The sequence below is a fragment of the Bidens hawaiensis genome, unplaced genomic scaffold, assembly GCF_021521415.1.
Source record: "Bidens hawaiensis isolate Kalapana, Puna unplaced genomic scaffold, B.hawaiensis_p1.1 tig00036971_1, whole genome shotgun sequence".
In the NCBI taxonomy this organism is placed as follows: Eukaryota; Viridiplantae; Streptophyta; class Magnoliopsida; order Asterales; family Asteraceae; genus Bidens; species Bidens hawaiensis.
Genome location: NW_027505453.1, coordinates 3,576 through 23,946, shown reverse-complemented (window position 1 = coordinate 23,946; position 20,371 = coordinate 3,576). Strand labels below are relative to the sequence as shown.

Below are 20,371 nucleotides of genomic sequence, written 5' to 3'. Positions count from 1 at the left end.
TCCACGCACTCTACAGGGGTGCGAAGGGTTGTTCCTCGGCGAATGTTCCATCGTGGAACATACACTTCATTGGAATCCGACACTGCAAAAAACATAAAGCAGTTAGGAAAAGATGATATAAAATATATATATATATATATATATATATAAAATGGGCCAAAAGAACCCTACGCACCTGTAGGGTCAATAACAGGCCGATAGCCGCCGAACCCATCACCTAAACCCAAGGGAAATCCATCCAAGAGGTCAGGCAGATGGGAAGGTGGCAGAGATTGGCGAGAAGCCCCATGCGTACCTGATGGATCGACCGTCGTTGCCGATGACGGGGGCATGATAGCAGCCGCCGCGGTCGCCGCCGCGGAATCCGCAGCAAACGTAACCGCCGGCTCGGTGAAAGATGCTGTAAAAATTGCACTCACAGCCGGCGGTGACGTCATCTCAGCTGGAACAGTCGGCTCAAAGGAGTGAGCAACTGAACCAGCGGAAGCAGGCGCAGGCGCCTGGGTCGTCGCCTCAGGTGGGCTGACCAAGCCTACCGTCATTGGCGGAGAGGTACTCCTCTGCGCTCCACCCTGGAATGCGTCAACATCCACGCCTGCGTAAAGAAGAAAAGTGTTAATGATAAAGCTATAAAGTTAAGACAAGAAGTTTGTACTTACGGGTTTTCTTGAGCCTGAAGGTACGGACAGGCAGGGACGAACCCGATGGAGCCGGCCTCTTTGCGCCGGTCACCGTCGTCTTCTTGAGCTCTCCGGAGGTGACAGTCGCAGCCTCCGGAGCGGTGGTCTTATCACCACCGGGATTCCCCGCCACCTCTTCGCTCTCGGTCTCCGAATCAGACCGAGGCGCCGGATCGGCAGTGGAGGCCACCTTCTCCTTTCCCTTCCCGCCGGCAGCCTTCTTCTTCCGCACCAACGGAGGACCATCTGCGGATTCCTCATCAGAACATACGATTAGAGGAATTCCAGCAGAGGTTTCAACATTGAGGGGTCGAGGGTTGAATAGCGCCTTACCTGGCCGCCTGGCGCTCAGGATCTCATGGCCTAGCGGGTAGACCTCCACGAACCGATCCGCAGTTTGTTCGAGGATGGGCAACTCGTTCTCGTCTAGAGCGCGAGTACCCATCCGTGCGGGACCGTCAGCCTCTCGCGGGTTTAGGAGTGACTGCAAGTCGTTCCCCTCTGAAATAAACAGGAAAAAAGTTAGAAGAAATTCAGAATCAACAGAAAGAAACAAAGCATACCGTAAGGAACAGAGTTCGAACCGTATTCGAGGACGATGGGAACCTTTTGCGCATCCGCCGCCTTCCACACCCGGCTCATCCCCAACATCACCATCCCGGACTCCGCAAACAGGTAAACCGGAGATTGGACCCGGGAAATCCTCGAAAACCATTCCGCCTCCTCGTAGTTGGAGGCGTGAAGGCTGGGAAGAGCTTGCCCGTTCTTAAACTTCATGGCAAGGGGGATGGCGCAAGCGGATATGAAGAAGAACTCCCGCTTCCACGCGCGAAGACTGCGCTCGGTCGCGCAACTCTTCAAACCCTTAACCCGGGTTATCAACGTATACCACCCCTGGATGCACCTCCAAGTATAGAAGGTCATCAGGCGGTCAACATAGGGCTCAATGCCCAAAATCCGGCACACCCACTCGAAGTGGCGAATCTTGGCGATCGCCATGGGGTGCAACTCGGTCAAATGAACGCCGTGCCTCTCAAGGACACGGTAAACAAACTTTGTCAATGGGAACCTAAGATTCCCATAGACAAAGAATGCAGCATAAACCCCGATCTTGCCTCTGGGGGCATCGTACTCCGTCTGGTGGGGTTCAGGAAACTCAGGCTCGAGAGACTCGAGCATGAACTTCCTGACGACGTACCGATACAGATCGCCAGGTAGAGCACACTGGCACTCGCCAGTAGTACTCTTGTCGTCGGCCGTAGATTCGAGATCACGAGACATCTTGTAAAAGAAAGAAGAAAACGATTTCGAGGGAATGCTTGCCTGAAAAGGTGAGTATTCGCCGGAAATCGCTTAGAAGATGAAGAGAAGAGTGAAAGTGTGGATTACAAAGAACCCTCTCCCCCTTTATATACTAATCGCAATTAATGCGATGAAATTAATGCGGAAGAGAGAGAAAACGAAGGTGCAATGAAACTATGACACGTGGCGAAAAGCAAGCTGGCAACAGCTGTTGACAGGACGCTTACCATTAATTTCGCGGCCACGCGCCCGAAAAATCGCGCCCACGCGCCTGAAAAAGCGTCTGGAATGACCATGTACTGTCACGTCACCATAACTTCCTGCACATCCTGACACAGTCAGAAGAAACCGTCGCACGACGTTTCAGATGTTTGGACTGTTCTTATCTTTCCACCAACTCTTCGAATTTCGAAATTCAAAATTCAAAAAGATTCAAAAGTAAGCGGGAAAATACCCCTTACCTTGGCAACCAAGTAACCATAAGACAGGTGCGGGTACAGTGTCAAGGCAAAACCCTTCACATACTTAGCACCCGCAGGGAATTGACGCCAGGAATACCTTGGAAATAAAGTAACCGTAAGACAAGTGCGGGTACAGTGTCAAGGCAAAACCCTTCACATACTTAGCACTCTGCAGGGAATTCAAACCAAGAAGGATCTTCTGGGCCATGCTTGCGGAAACGGGAATAACATCCCCGCATGACGGGAACGTCGAGAACTATATTGTTTGAAACTCCAAGATGGAATTGGTGGTTTTAGCATAATTGATCACTATGTTGAAAACTACCAAGACCCCATGGAGAATCCACACAAGTGGGACTCAACGCTCCTGACGTGCGAGGAGGTTACAAACCTACCCGCTTCATACCCAAAGATCAAGCAGAAAAGTCGGGAATTTCTGCGTGACATCAGGAAAACCGCGGGAAGAATCACCACGGAAAACCTAAAAACTAAACCCTTTTCAAAACCCCTTGCTAAGTCCAAAAGTTCACCTCACTTATTAATAATTCATGAGAAGAACATTGGACTGGGGGGACTTGAAGAGGTAGGTCCCAGCAGAGCCCAGTTGGACCCGCAAGACTCACCTTGAACAGGGACGTCTGCGCAATGACCAACTGCTCCAGCAGGACCCACCATGCTCAAAGAACCTTACGCGCAGTACGCCAGCTGTACCCGCAGGGAAAGCCTCCCAATGGTGAAGTACCCCGCCTGTTCCCGCAGCTGCGGATACAAGCCATCAGGGAAGGCTACCCGCACTAACAGCAAGGCTACACGCACAAGGCATTAGCTACTTCAGTAGTCACATGAAGGAATGAGCAAGGCAGGAATACTCCCGCCTAAATGAGCCAGTCCGTATGCTTCTGGAAGGTCTTTCGTACTATACCTACTAAGGTATGGGCGGAACAGACAAATTGACCAGAGCAGCCCATGAACCAATCACAGGGTGACAGCTCACCGACAACAATACGAGGAGGAGCACCCTCTAGTACTGTTTGTCACTATTAGCCGCTGCCTACTCACCAACCCTTACGATGGGACGTGCGCAGCCTACAGTTGGTGGAACAGTGCGTAGCCGGCAGTAAAGGAACAGTATACAGCCGACCTTTACTGTTGGCCGTAGCCTATCCACCAACCAGCATGGCCTGTGCGTAGTCCACTGTTGGTGGAACATGAATACTATTCAGCCGGCTGTACCTTCTAGGAAACCTACCTTCGGCTATAAATACTCCAACACCTTGGAATGGTAAGGACATCATCTGATATCTCAATCTTATCTAGCAATCTCTTAATATACACTTATATTCAGAGCAATCTAGTCTGATTCTCACGCCGGAGGGTGGTCACAAGGAGGAACCCCCCCCTTCTCAGTGACGAGCTTACGGTGTCTGTTTTGCAGGTCCCCTGAAGAACAACCTTCCCTGCTAGATCTCATCCTCGTGGGAAACATTATTTAACCCCCAGATTATCTGTAATCTGCCCAGGGTTCACTTAGTGTTTCTTCAAGGCGGTTACCAGGATCAGTTTATGCATTTATTCTAACTTTTTGTTTTGTATAATTGTGATTGATTAGTTGCTTAATATGAATATGCTGGATTATTTTTATGATTGAAATTTAAGTTTGTTTTGTCAGTTGTATTAAGAGATAACGTGCATATGCATTCACAGCCCACCAAGCCGTATGTTCACAAACATGTATTATATATACACATCACTTTTACAAATATGCTGCTTCCAGCCTTCCAGTTTAATGCATGGATGATCTGTTGTCAAAAATGAGGCAGAGTATATATGCTTTCATAATTTTTTGAAAAGTTTCATTATTTTGTTGTTTTTAAGTCGACTCATCCGAACCCAAACCAAAAGGCCACCTTTTAGACACGGACTCACCTTGACCCAAACCCGTTCTATTAAATTTATTATAAATTAGAAAAAATAAAGATAATAAGACAAAATAGTTATAAGCTAAGATTGTAAATTGAAGAGAGAAATTACTACTACTACTACTGCTACTATTACTACTACTAACTCTAATAATAATAATAAAGAATATAGAGAACAGGATGAGGACTGAGATTTTTTTAAAATATCTTTGTATTTTATAGGATGAATGTGTTTTCTTAGTTAAATTATAAGGATATGTATTGTGAATTTTTGATTAGAGGCTGCTTTTCTTTGTTAAGTTTTGATTACAGTGATTATTCATAGTTTTACCATATTTTTTTCTTATAAAGTTTGAAGCTTAGGGTGTCATATTGACTACAAGAAAAAGTTATGAATGTTCAAGCTCTTTTTTATTGACATACTTTATTCTGCTGCATGATATTGAGGCCTTTTAGTATCAAATGTAGCAATAAAATCTTACCTTGCTACATCAACTGGAAGTCTGAATCTTTTATTTGGGCAAAATAAGGTGTTCGCAAAATCATCATATCTAGCTTTCTATATTGACGATTAATATACTGATTTGGGTGTTGATGTAGGATGACTTTTAGCTGAGTGACCTGAGTCCTATCAATGAACCAGTTTGAAGGCTTAATTGAAACTCGATGGCCCTGTGCAAGGATGGCATGCGGAAAGATGACCTACACAAACTGAGAAATGTTCATCAATGAGGTTTTAATCATTTTGATTATATTTGAATTCTATGAACTCATTTCCTTATGTAGCTCATCATCAATTACGGGACTTTTATGATTTTTTAGACTCTGGGATGTTGATTCCGATACATGTCAAATGCCAATTCATGATTTGTGGGAGTTGATAAAACATGGATTTTTATAAATGGGCAATTTCATAGAATAATTACCAAGTTTTAAAAGTGTTCTAATTAGGTCATTTAACCTTAAAAAGTGTTTCAATTAACTTACCCAAGTTTCATATTTTTTTTAAATTAAAGGTTTTAACATGTTTTTTTAGCGTTTTTTTTTGTTTCATATAGGAAATCTTTTTATTTTTTTTATGTTGACATTGAGTGGCGACGTGGATTTTATTTTTTATTTTTGAATTTTAATATAATTAACGTTTTTTAATTTTTTTTAAATATAACTACATATGTTGCAAATTCCGACCCCCACATCTTATTATCCATTTTTTCTTAACGCACAAAAAAATTGATGAGACTCGATTTGAAGATTTAATGACCCGATTTAAGAAAAATATGCATGAGTGACATAATTAAAACACTTTTGAAAGTTGATTATTATTCTATGAGATATTCCTTTTTATAAATGAGACTAGATAGAATGGTAATTTAAAATAATTGAGTTTCAAGATGAAATAAAGTTAAAATTAAGTTTCCAGATGAAACAAAGTAGATTTTATTTAAAATTAAGTTAATTTAGGTAGTTAAAGTGGATTTATCGTGTTAAAATTGGCACACCATAACCACTAGGAGGTATAAGATGAGTACCTAAATGTATAGATGACATGTTTTGTTATTTTTATTATCTATGTAAACCATACATATGATATGTCACATTAAATATTTATGTGAAAATACACGTATATGACATGTCACATGTACATGATTTGTTAAATATGTTATATGCATATAAATATTTTGTGATTTGAAAAATTCAAAAACCTTTTTTTTATAGTCAATTGTATATACTATATAAAAATAACTTAAATTGAAAATGAGATCTTCGTCAACTATAAGGTAGCATTTGGTATGCAAGAATAATAAGGGAAATGGAAAGATTCATTACGTGGGAATGAAGAAAGTGGTGTTTGGTTGCTCAATGGAATGAAATCAACCATTACACATGGAATCGCATTCCATCAAAACCATTCCTTCCCATCTCTTTTTTTTTTCATTCCATTCCTCCCTCACCATATTTTCTCAACACCACCGCCACCACCTAACAACAAACACCACTGCTACCATTGCCACCACCATCACCACCTGACCGCCACCTCGGCCACCACCACCGCCGCCGTCTCCACCACCTCCCCCACCACCACCTTCCCACCAGCGCTACCACCGCCACCTGACTATAATCGTCACCACCACTGTCGTTGCCTGACCACCACCTCCTTCGCTGCCACCCTACCACTGCCATCACTACCAATGCTACCATCGCCACCCCACCACCACCACCTTCCCACCAGCGCTACCACCGCTACCTGACCATAATCGTCACCACCACTGTCGCTGCCTGACCACCACCTCCTTCGCTGCCACCCTACCACTGCCATCACTACCAATGCTACCATCGCCACCCCAACACCACCACCACCACCATTTTCGTCGCCGGAGCTACCACCACCACCGTCACCTTTTTAGTTTTTTTTTGTAAAAAAACAAATATATTTTGAGATAGGAATGTTTTTATTATTTATATTTCATTCATACAATTTTTTTCTTATACCAAACAACATAAAGTAATTATTCATTTCATTTACATAGGTTAACCAAACAAGACAAATGAATGGTAATGATCAATTTCATTTCATTGTTCATTCCATTCCCTCTTAATTCCATTTAGGGTTGTAAGCGAACCGAACGAACACGAACCTGTTCGTGTTCGTTCATTAAGAAAATAATGTGTTCATGAACGGTTCACGAACACTTACCGAACGAGATTTTATGATCGTGTTTGTTCGTTAAGGAAATTAATATGTTCACGAACGGTTGACGAACACAAACGAGCACAAATTGTAGAAACCCGTCACGGATCTAGCCGCTAATACGATACATCGGTTATGCATGAGATCTAAACGTTAAATTATTACTTTATTGATAAATATTGAATAAATTACATAATAATAACTTATGGAGAACCTCACATCTCTCATGTGTGTGAACTCCCTTAATTATGAGCATGGAACCACCTATTTATAGGCCACATGCTCCATTCGTTAAGTTAAGCGTAATTCGTTATGCCTCCATAACGAATTAGACTCCATTCGTCAACATTCCATGACGAATGGTGTTAACTTAACGAACTAGCCCTCATTCCTTATGCTTCCATAACGAATGGACTGATACATTAACGAACTAGCCTAGATTACTAACGAATGGACCTCATTCGCTATACAAACCACAGCGAATGAGCCATTTACAATAAATAAACAATTAAATGCTACGGGCAACAATTTCGTGCACTAACAGACACCCCTTTTCCGTAGCTATCGAATACTTTAATCTTGAATACTTTAACCGCAAATCACCAGTCACCAAACCATGCACTAACAGACACCCCCTTGACTGATGATTTTCGGGCTTGTGCAGACGGACAATTTTTAAATCTTTTCAGCAAACCAACAACTTGTAGCCTCTCTATCAGATCACCCCCTCAACGTGAGCAACTCTTGGAGATCATCCCGATCATCCATTGACGTATGATATGGTTCAATCTTTCAACAATCAGCAACAAATCATCAGCTATCCATCAGCACCGGTAAAGAAAAACATATCTTTACGTTTAACCTCGTCACACATCTTCATGAACAACCCGATCATTCAACATCTTTCACTTCGGTTTTCCCTCTCTTGATAACGCGTATCCCAAATATACTCTTTGAAGCTCTTCCACACCCCGTTCGCAAAGATGCACTAATGTTTGGGCATAAGATTCAGAGTTTCAACCTCCATTAATAAACCCCAAATGATCAAAATTTTCAATCGAATGACAAGACTCGTATATTCTTCAATAAGATTAACCCGTTCGAGAATCGTCCCCCTCAACAGAAGTAATCCGCCATTTACTCGTAGCCAACATAGTCAGGATCAAAGTCCCTCAAAAAGAAGTAAACGAACAGACACTCGTATCCCACATAGTCAGGTTTCAATCTTGAACAAATCAATCACCAATCGAAAAAACAACTGCAGTCTTGAACTCTGTTAAACGTAGCTTTGTAGTCATGAATTACCACCCGAATTGCAGTAATTTTTCAAGAAACCTTGCAAACGTAGGAAGATACAAGCAAAATAATCTCAAATGAAAGTTTTATCTCCTCATTTTCTTGACAAATTCGGCAAGGTCTTAAATAATCTTCAAGGTTCACAAACAAACACACTCCTTCTTAAATTACATGAGATCTCCCCCTCGGCCAGTCGAAACGGATAAATAGTCAGCCGGAAAATATATTGCCAAAATTTGAGAGAAGAGTACCCAATACATTAGGAACATCCCAGAAAAATTTCGAATAAGAAAATTTTTCCCGATTTTCCCGCAAAAAATTCACCGAAAATTTTCGAAAAATAAATATTAACGCCAAAATTTTCAAAAATGAAAACTCACTTACGAGGAGTATTCTGGAAAAAATTCGCGCAAGAAAAATTTACCCGCCATTTTACTTTTTTTTTAACAAATCACCTCTCAATTCGTTAACTTAGTTCGTGCTCTCCATTCGCTAAATATTAAACTCCAATTCATTATAAATATCCACCATTCGTCAACCATTCACTGATTCGTTACATACTTAACGAATCTGCTCAATTTGTTATAACTTACCATTCTAATTCGTTATAACAGTTACACGAATGGCCTCCCATTCGTTAAGAATTCCAATTCGTCATACACATAACGAATCATTTTAATTCGTTACCAATACCTTAACGAATTAGCATAAGGAATTGCCTTAATTCATTACCTTTAACTTAAAGAATTAACTTAACGAAGTAACTTAATTCGTGATTATTACCTTAACGAATTAACTCTTAATTCGTTAAATTTTCCCTAACGAATTGCTACAATATATTCGTTAGACTCCTTAACGAATTAGCTACAGTAACAACGAATCAGGTTGTTGGATCTGAACAGCTCGCCGGAAAAACGTGATTCGCCGGAAAAATCTGTTACAGTGGCCGGAAAAAGCAGATCTGGCCGGAATCAGGTTTTTTTTTGAACTTCATCCATGGTGAAATCATCAAAACACCATAAATAACCATGAAAATCTACCCGAACACTCGGATTTTCACCACGATTCCGAATATATCAACCATTAAACTTAACAACCATTGATTCAACATCAATTAAATCAACCCACATCATGCTCTTCCATGGTGAAACCATCAATTCACCATAATTAACACAAATCCATGAGGATTTCAATTCTAAACACAAATCCATCATCCAATTAACTTAACACTCACTAAATCATCATAAACCGAATCAAAAGTTAGCATGCTCTTCCATGGTGAATCACTCAATACACCATAACTTAACACCAAATTACACAGGAAGTTACATCTTCCATCCATAAACACGAATTCACACTCAAATCCACCAATAACACACTAATTTACTCCAGATCTGACCAAAACCCGAAGAACACGAAGAACACGAAAAACTCAGATTCATACCTTAATCGAAGTATCGAGAGCAGCTCCTGCTCTGATACCAATTGTAGAAACCCGTCACGGATCTAGCCGCTCTGATACATCGATTATACAATACGAATCAAAGATACGTTAAATACATAGTTTATTGATAAATATGGACAGAATACATTATGGTGGATAAATACATAATAATAACTTATGGAGAACCTTACATCTCTCATGTGTGTGAACTCACTTAATTATGAGCATAGAACCACCTATTTATAGGCCACATGCTCCATTCGTTAAGTTAAGCGTAATTCGTTATGCCTCCATAACGAATTAGACTCCATTCGTCAACATTCCATGACGAATGGTGTTAGCTTAACGAACTAGCCCTCATTCGTTATGCTTACATAACGAATGGACTGATACATTAACGAACTAGCCTAGATTACTAACGAATGGACCTCATTCGCTATACAAACCATAGCGAATGGGCCATTTACAATAAATAAACAATCTAGACTATGTATAACTTATTCGAATGCTACGGACAACAATTTCGTGCACTAACAGACACGCCACGGATAACCCACAGGTCCCAGGTTCGAAACCTGGCTCTGATACCAATTGTAGAAACCCGTCACGGATCTAGCCGCTAATACGATACATCGATTATGCATGAGATCTAAACGTTAAATTATTACTTTATTGATAAATATTGAATAAATTACATAATAACTTATGGAGAACCTCACATCTCTCATGTGTGTGAACTCACTAAATTATGAGCATGGAACCACCTATTTATAGGCCACATGCTCTATTCGTTAAGTTAAGCGTAATTCGTTATGCCTCCATAACGAATTAGACTCCATTCGTCAACATTCCATGACGAATGGTGTTAACTTAACGAACTAGCCCTCATTCGTTATGCTTCCATAACGAATGGACTGATATATTAACGAACTAGCCTAGATTACTAACGAATAGACCTCATTCGCTATACAAACCATAACGAATGGGCTATTTACAATAAATAAACAATCTAGACTATGTATAACTTATTCGAATGCTACGGACAACAATTTCGTGCACTAACAGACACCCCCTTTTCCGTAGCTATCGAATACTTTAATCTTGAATACTTTAACTACAAATCACCAGTCACAAACCGTGCACTAACAGTCTCCCATAACGAATCACCTTAATTCGTTACCAATACCTTAACGAATTGGCTTAATTCGTTATCAATACCTTAACGAATTAACTTAATTCGTTATACTCTTAACTTAACGAATTACCTTGAGGAGTAACTTAATTCGTTATCTTTAACTTAACGAATTACTTTAATTCGTTAAATTTTCCATTCGTTAAGTTTCCTTAACGAATTGCTACAGTAACTTAACGAATTAAGTTGTTGGATCTGAACTGCTTCGCTGGAAAAACGAATTTGGCCGGAAAATTCAGCTACATCGCCGGAAAAACTCAGATCTGACCGGAATCTGGAAGTTTGAACTTCATCCATGGTGAAATCATCAAAACACCATAAATTACCATGAAAATCACACCGAACACTCAGTTTTTCACCACGATTCCGAATCCAACATCAATTTACCTTAATAATTACTTATTCATCACCAAATAACTTAACCCATAACATGCTCTTCAATGTGAAATCTTCAATTCACCATAATTAACCACCAAAATCCACAAAAACATGAGGATTTCAATGATAAACACGAATCCATCATCCAATTAACTTAACAATCACTAAATCATCATAAACCGAATCAAAAAATAACATACTCTTCCATGGCATATCCTTCAATACACCATAACTTAACCCCAAATTACACAGGAAGTTCCTTCTTCCATCAATAAACACAAATTCACCAACAAATCCACCAATAACACATTAATTTACTCCAGATTTGACCAAAACCCGAAGAACACGAAAAACTCAGATTCATACCTTAATCGAAGTATCGAGAGCAGCTCCTGCTCTGATACCAATTGTAGAAACCCGTCACGGATATAGCCGCTATGATACATCGATTATACAATACGAATCAAAGATACGTTAAATACATAGTTTATTGATCAATATGGACAGAATACATTATGGTGGATAAATACATAATAACTTATGGAGAACCTCACATCTCTCATGTGTGTAAACTCACTAAATTATGAGCATGGAACCACCTACTTATAGGCCACATGCTCTATTCGTTAAGTTAAGCGTAATTCGTTATACCTCCATAACGAATTAGACTCCATTCGTCAACATTCCATGACGAATGGTGTTAACTTAACGAACTAGCCCTCATTCGTTATGCTTCCATAACGAATGGACTGATACATTAACGAACTAGCCTAGATTACTAACGAATGGACCTCATTCGCTATACAAACCACAGCGAATGAGCCATTTACAATAAATACTCAATCTAGACTATGTAAAACTTATTCGAATGTTACGGACAACAATTTCGTGCACTAACAGACACCCCCTTTTCCGTAGCTATCGAATACTTTAATCTTGAATACTTTAACCGCAAATCACCAGTCACCAAACCGTGCACTAACACAAATAAAATCAGCAGAGCCCAGAGATTAAGACCGATGTATTCCTCAATGTGAATAATGAAAGCATGTAAATGAATTGAAAGAACAAGAACAATGACATGTTCGTGCTCGTTCATTTAACTTTAAACTAACACGAACACTTAATCGAACACATATTTATGTTCATGTTCGTTTATTTAAAAAATGAACATTTGTGTTCGTTTAGGTTCGTTTGTTTAAAATCTAAACGAATATAACTAAACAAAGATAAAGAACAGATATGAACACAAACAAACATAAACGAACATAAATGAACACAAATTAACAAATATAAAACTTCAAGTAAATGACTCATCAAATAATATTTAATTATTTTTTAGTAATACATAAATAAACAGACACAAACAAACATAAATAAACGAACATAAATGAACGAACGGAATATGTGTTCATGTTCGTTAGTTTATTAAATAAACGAACATAAACGAACTTGCCGCCGAACATTTCACGAACAGTTTACCGAACGTTCGGTTCGTTTACTGGCCTAATTCCATTACTTCCAACTAAACATAAGTTTAATTAAGTTTAATTAAGTAACTCATAATCAAATTCTATTTAAAAATCATTTTACTTTGTCTAACATCGTATTATACAAAAGCTTCATAATTGAAGTAATGTGGATTTTAATAAATTTGAATTTATTAACTTTCAAAACAAGATATAATTTTTTATACCTAACATATAATTATTTTATAAAAAAAAAACTTTGTTCGATAGCAACCAACTAATTGTCTTGACTCTCAAGTTGATAGCACCCATTCTTAAACAACATCATCTCCAAATCCTAATTCCCAAACCAAAAAACAATGAAACTCCTCTTACCTACCTTCATATTGCACCTTCACAACTTCTTCCAAATTTCATCACCACAAACCCTACCTAAATTTTTAGTTTTAGTTCCAAAGGTTAGGGATTGTAAATTTTGTTTAGAGGGTATATAACTACCCTAACTTACGGTATTGTGATTTTGTATTTTCATAAAACTGAATATATTATATTTGTATAAGTGTTGTATCTAGTGTCAGATATTATGAAAATACAAAAAATATTCCAAAAGTCTATATTCATTTTGCCATATATTAATGAATCCAGGATCCTAAGATAAAATCTACAAATAGTGTGATGTGTCAAAATCTTTCCAACTTGCTATCTGATTAAATAGGACTAGAATGTCAAGATTTTTTCAATAGGGCTAAAAACATATGTATGAGTTTGATATTTGCAGCACTATATTTGAAAGGTCACTAAAGTAGATTAAAGTTAGTACTGGAGACAAGATAATATGGATAATAAGGAGTAATATACAAGTCCATATCTTAAGCAAGCAAAATGAAAGTGATAAGCTTGCAAAAACAAGGTGATCACCAACACATTATCCAATTTTCTGGAGTCACAAAACCAGTAAGGTTCGGGTCATGCTAATAATCTTCTTCATATCATTGTTTTTAAACCGCGTCTTATATACTAAACCTAAAACATATTTCTGGTCGATGTGGGATGAGCTACAAGACTATTATAACCCAACAAAACAAGTAAATCTCTAGATTATTTTTATCTTTTCATATATGGATAATGTGTTTTTTTAATCATAAAACTCAAAACAACTATTAATGATATATATCGTAGGTCGATTATATGTATTATTTTTGAGTGATTATCAAGTTAAAAATATTATTTGAAAAAAAAACTATTCATTAATTTTTTTTGAGATTTTTATGATTTGAAATGGTTTTTTAATATCTTTAAATTTAACTAATAAACTTTTTTTCCGCATCCACAATTCAGTGTAGTAAAGATTAAAGAAGTCAAATAAACCAGGATCATCGTCCAAAGGTTAGGGGTTATGAGTTTTGTTTAGAGGGTATGTAATAATGTAACTACTCTAACTTATGGTATTGCGATTTTGTAAAGTCATAAAACTTGACACACTGATGATAGAAATATAACTATTTTATACAAATTGTGTTTCAGGTGTACGTTATTATGAAAATACAATTGCTAGTTAAACAACTGCTGCAACTTTAGGTGAACTTATAGAGGTAACCGCTTCTAGTTTCACAAATGTAGAGCCTCGAGAATATGAGAATTTTATAATGATAAAATACAAGACAGAATGAATAACAGTTTTGTTGTTGACTAAATACAATTAATATACTTATCATATATATCCATGTATGTGTATGCAAATTTATATATGAAACCAAATAATCTCAAAAGTACATGTTAACATGCTCCTAGCATTATAAATTAGCATAATGTTAAACCTGTTAGTTGCGACGACTAAGATTATATTCTCTAGAACCCGAAGCAGAAACTGAAGGCACCATGACTCCTCCAAAGAGCATATAGTCAAGGTCTTCTGATTCATCTTCATGTAAAATCTGAGTCAACCCATGAAGATCACTCAGCATCATCATCTTCATCATCAATACCCGCGTATACCAACTGTTTATTTATTTGCATTCCATTAACTTTATCAATTAGTGATTGTAGCATTTGCTGGTTCAATGTCTCATAGTCCCTGCATAAGTTCAAAATGTAATAAGTATAATGCAAAGTTTGTAAAAACAATATGTAAGTTGAAAACAATGGAATCAGTTTTATGTTTACCTGTAAGTGAAGATGGCATACAAAAGTTGACATGATGCAAGAATCACAAATGTTAACCTCACAATGTTGATGATCCAAGATTGTTGTTCAGTGTCGTTTCCTATCGAAGCACCATAAATTCAATCAGGAATGTCACGCATAACCCTGCGACCAAAAACAAAATGCATAATGTAAGACATAAAAACAAACACAATAACATAAAAAAATAAGAAAAATAGTGTACTTACCTATATTCAGCCTCGGTCTCATACTGTGGGTTTGCTTTGTGCTTGTAAATGTGTAGATAATGAAGATTAACATACAATATACAAGTAAAGCTTTAACGATACGCGATTTGCATTGTGCAAATTGAAAAGCTTCTCAATAGCAACAAACTGTTAGAAGTAATTTCGGACTCTAAGTCACAAGTCGGTGAACTTGAGGGACCAATATTGACAAGTAGGTCATAGTAGTTATGTTTCCTAATTGTATTGTAATTATAATATGTAATGTCTTGTCTAACAAGTTAGGTTAATCTATATAAACCAAGTCATTGTTAAACATTATAGAGTGTGGTGTGAGGTGTAACCGAGTTAGGGTTTATCTATATGCAACCAAGTTAGGGTTCATCAAGAGTCAAACCGAGTTAGGGTTTAAGAGTTGTAATCGGTTTTTAGAGTTATATTTTCTAATTAATATAAACGAGAGTTAGTCGTTTATTTGTGTTTGATTATCAATCTGGGACTTGACAAACATGCTAGCTTGCTTTGACTCAAAACTTTCATATCCAACATGAAGAAATAAATTTAGAATAATAAATTGCATGACTATTTAAATATAAGAAAAACATTAAAAAACAAAAACAAACCTGAGCAGCCAATAAAGTTTTGGTATTGATATTTTTGGTTACATTGTTGGTACGGTATCGACACTCACATACTCACTACAACTTACTATATATATGGCTGTAGTTATAAAACAATATAGCTTTTATTAAATTTACTTAACTGTTAAGCTTTCTAAATTAAAATTATATGGGCCACTTGTTTGTTCAACATATATTTAATTTTATAAGTATAGTTATTTGAAGGTAGTGTTAAATCATAGACTTCAAAATAAATAAGACAATGTGTAATTGATGGAGCTTTTATAGGAGCGTTTTTACGGTATGTGGCATCACTTCATCATAGAGGCTTTTTGAAAAAGAAAATAGTGTAATAGATGGAACCCCTTTCAATCACTACCTCACTATTATTAATTTTTATTTTTTTATTAAAAATAAAACAAATAAACCCAGGCCACCAATCATTGGCCATCTCTTCACCTACCCGATGCTTTGTAGGGAAACGCCCCCACCCCCAAAACATCCCAAAGCGTCCCGGGGGTGGTGTGCCTGGCCACTATGGGAGCTTCTCGACGGGTATAACGCTCACTACACATGACCTAAAAGTTAAAGAAGTTACGTTCTCAAAAGTGAATTTGAAATGTGACAATTTGAATGGTTGATTTCCTTAAGAGAAAATTACATATAGTATATGTATTCGAGTTAATTCGAACCCACTTAAATTATTCACTCACGTTATTGGTCTTGATCCATGCACCAGTACACGAGAATGAGACATTTCCGTTTCGGAACGGGCATGGTGATGCTTTGTCGTTCTCATCTTCTCGGGCTAGAATAAGAGTTGTAAAACAATAAAAAGAAACTCGTTAGAAGGTTCGGTTTTCAAGTTAAGAAATCGTAATTGAAGGACTAGCAAGTATTATTGGGAAAATTCCCAAAATAGCCCTTTTTAGGAGAGAGATTCCCAAAATAGTCATCTAAATCCGTTTTCCACGTGACATTGAGAAATTCCCCATGAGATTTCAACAACCAATCACAATCTGACACATTTCAATGCTCCCACCTACCACCTGAATTTTCAGTTCAAATCCGTCTTACACGTATTTCGCATGAAAACTTACCTGATGAAACAATTATTAATGTGATGTTACAAAAATGGTTTCTATCTTCCACGTGGGTTTTCAATTTTTTTTTTTAGGTTTTTTGAAATTCATCTCCAAAGATGAATTTCAACTCTGGAGACGAATTTCGATTAAAATGCAACTGTCAAGATGATTTCATATGAATCTAAACTTATTTCATCATCTTCTCCCACTTTCTCATTATCTTACCAAAAACTATGTTTATATTCTCCCGCTTTCTCATATTAGTCCATGAGTTAATTTTAGATTGAAAACAATGAATTCAAAATTTTTAACTTTGACAGGTTTTCCGGTAGGATTCCTGCGATTGTGTTACCGGAAAGTGTAACCACTTCAAGATTCGTTAATAAACCAAATCCACTTGGGATTTCATGAGAAGCATTACTTCCGGTAATCACCAATCGAATGGTATCACTCTCACAACACCACCATTCGGTTTCAAGCATGGATTTAAGGGTGGTGCGAGAAGCGTAAGTGGTGGTGTTGTGGTGAGGACTTGGTGGTGGAGGGTGGTTGTGGTTGTGGAGTGATCATGATGGATTTCGTCATCGCCGTCCATCTAGACGGTGGTGGTGGTGTCCGGCAGCATTAGGTGGCGAGGAAATGGTGGGAGTTGGATGAAGAAGATGATGATTGTAAATGAAATTCATTTGAAATTCATCTTTGGAGATGAATTTCAAAAAAAACTCAAAAATCACTTTTTTGAAAACTCACGTGAAGATAGAAACCGTTTGAAACATCACGTTAAAGATTGTTTTATCAGGTAGTTTTCATGCGAAATCTAACGTGTAAGACGGATTTGAACTGAAAACTCACGTGGTATGTGGGGAGCATTGAAAGGTGTCAGTTTGTGATTGGTTGTTGAAAACTCACGTGGAATTTCTCAATGTCATGTAGAAGACAGATTTTGAGGGCTATTTTGGGAATTTTTAAATTTGAAGGGCTATTTTGGGAATCTCTCTCTTAAAAAGGGTTTATTTTGGGAATTTTCCCAAATATACAAATATCATGAGTGAAGATTAAGTAGCGTAGTTGATGCCCCCCTCTATCGTAAGGGATGAGGGTTCAATTCCCACAATTGGGGGTACTAGGTGGATTTAATATGTGTAGCTTAGTAGTTGTTTAAATAAAATTAGGTCCCTTTTTTACATGGGTCGAACTAAAGAACTATAACGGGTTAAAAGTAATAACTCTCACTGACATCGTCTACAATTATCAATATTTGTAAATAGTTATGCCAGTATAGAGTTATTCTGATATGGGCAATCTATCAATTTTGTATTATAAAAATTCAACATGCTTTCATTCATTAATTATTCTTTTAAACGATCACTATGTTTACATTCCATAAAAATTGACCAAGACAAGTTGTTGTCAATCCCATGTAACTTGGATTAGTTACAACCAAACATGACACTTTTTAAGACAACATGCACCCAAAGCAGCATATTGATATTATAGATGATATCATAAACTATCCATATGTTATAATGTTAACATTACTTAAACACGGATTTATAAAAGTATCAACCTTGACATACAAGTAACCAAGAAATGACACATTTGCGAACATCATAACTTGCCAGCCCATCAACAGGGCAATCCCAAACGAGGATTATTCGCAAAGCTGCAAAACACAAACCAACATTAATACACTAAACACAAAACCAAAACAAATGATCAAAATAAAAATATTGTCAAGATGGGAAATCCTTACCCGCTGCGGAGGAAAATTTACAAACGAGCCTGGAATCGGGGCCACAGAGATCATTATACGAACATCACTGCACAAAACATGCAAAACACTATAATAATTAACACTGCTTCATCAAATGTTCTAAGATACAAAATTACAAATTAATAAAGAACGGGCACGCACAACGCTACCAAGCCTGATATACCAGTGAGCTCCATTGGGATTGTTCCAGTTAGATGATTATTATTAAGATGCCTGCCAATTGGAAATAAGCAAATATTATTAATAACTTTAACTGACAATAAAGTTGCATGCATGCATGTATATGATCAAACTCACATGAACCGTAAAGACTTCAAGTTTCCGAGTGTAGATGGAATGTTTCCAGTAATATTATTATTGTATAGATCCAAACCTATGAGGTTCTTCAAGTTACCAATCTCTTCAGGAATTGAACCTTGAATGTTATTTCCATATACCTCACTGCATTAATTAAACTATTAGTATAAACCGTAGATCATACTGTTAACCGTAGTTGATTAACATTAATAAATTAATAACTTACAGATACCGTAGGCTTTCTAACTTTCCTAGTTCAGGTACAAGAGAACCAGACAATTTATGGTATCCAAGATCCCTGTAAAAGATTAATAATAACAATAATAATAATAATAATAATAATAATAATAATAATAATAATGATGATGATGATAAATTGGGTTGAATAATAAGAGTGCTAAAGAGGAGGTGAAATTGTGGCTTACAGGCGAGTAACACGGTTGTCTTGATCACAAGTAACGTAAGACCAGGTGCAGGGATTATCAAAACTGGGATCCCAGCCCTGAAGGACGTTGTCGGGGTCGTTCAAGTTCACTCGAAGGGAAATAAGGGCGTCTACATCAGAATTTGCAGTGACCATTGATGTAATGGCGATAATGTGAAGATCAGAGCAAGTAAAGTACCCCAGCCCATGGTTCAGAAGATGGAGGACTGGTGAAAGAAGAGGGGTTGATCGCCTTGATTTATAGGCACGAGTGAAATGATGAATCTTGGAGTGACGTACGAAGCCACTATAGTACTGACACTTGCTATAGCTTACTATATATAGCTATAGTTAAGAAACAATATACGTACTTTATTATTAGATTTTAATTTAAAATTTTGTAAATAAAAAATTGCATAGGATACTTGCTAAACTTGATTACTATTCATCGTTTTGTTTTTTAATATACTGTATAGATTTTATAAGTACAATTTTTAAGGGGATGTAAATTATGTCTATTTTGTAAAGACTTAACAATTAAAAGAAATTCTTACGTACTCAATAGTCAATTTGAATGGTTGACTTGGGTTGGTGAAAATTATATATGAATTTACTTAAAAGAGTTTATTGAAACTATTTTTTTATTCTATGAATTAAAGCATGCAAGCTATAACAAGTCTCATCCTAGTTTAAACGAGTTCAAATTAATTAACACCACTAATGATCATAATTTATTGCATCATGCCACTACCACCACCTAAGTTAAAAGGATTATTGTTGCTACAAAACTTTATGTTGTAGCGGTGCGAAAGAATGATACATTTCAATTCAAAATGGTCTTAATGATATTGCTTTGTCCATATCTTCTCGAACTAGGATGAGAGTTGCAAACCAAGCACAACTCGTTAAAAGGTCCAATCTTCAAGTTAATTAATAAATCGTACATGAATGGAG

General features: G+C 37.3%; 1 pseudogene across 1 annotated transcript; it reads right to left on the bottom strand.

Annotated features, from left to right (window-relative positions):
• Positions 1-18,782: 18,782 nt before the first annotated feature.
• LOC143613262 (leucine-rich repeat protein 1-like) lies at positions 18,783-19,626 on the bottom strand (annotated as a pseudogene). The gene is made up of 3 exons (XR_013150082.1): positions 19,419-19,626; positions 19,220-19,291; positions 18,783-19,137 (listed from the first exon to the last, which is right to left on the bottom strand). The product of XR_013150082.1 is annotated as a leucine-rich repeat protein 1-like (transcript).
• Between the last annotated feature and the right edge of the window lie 745 nt (positions 19,627-20,371).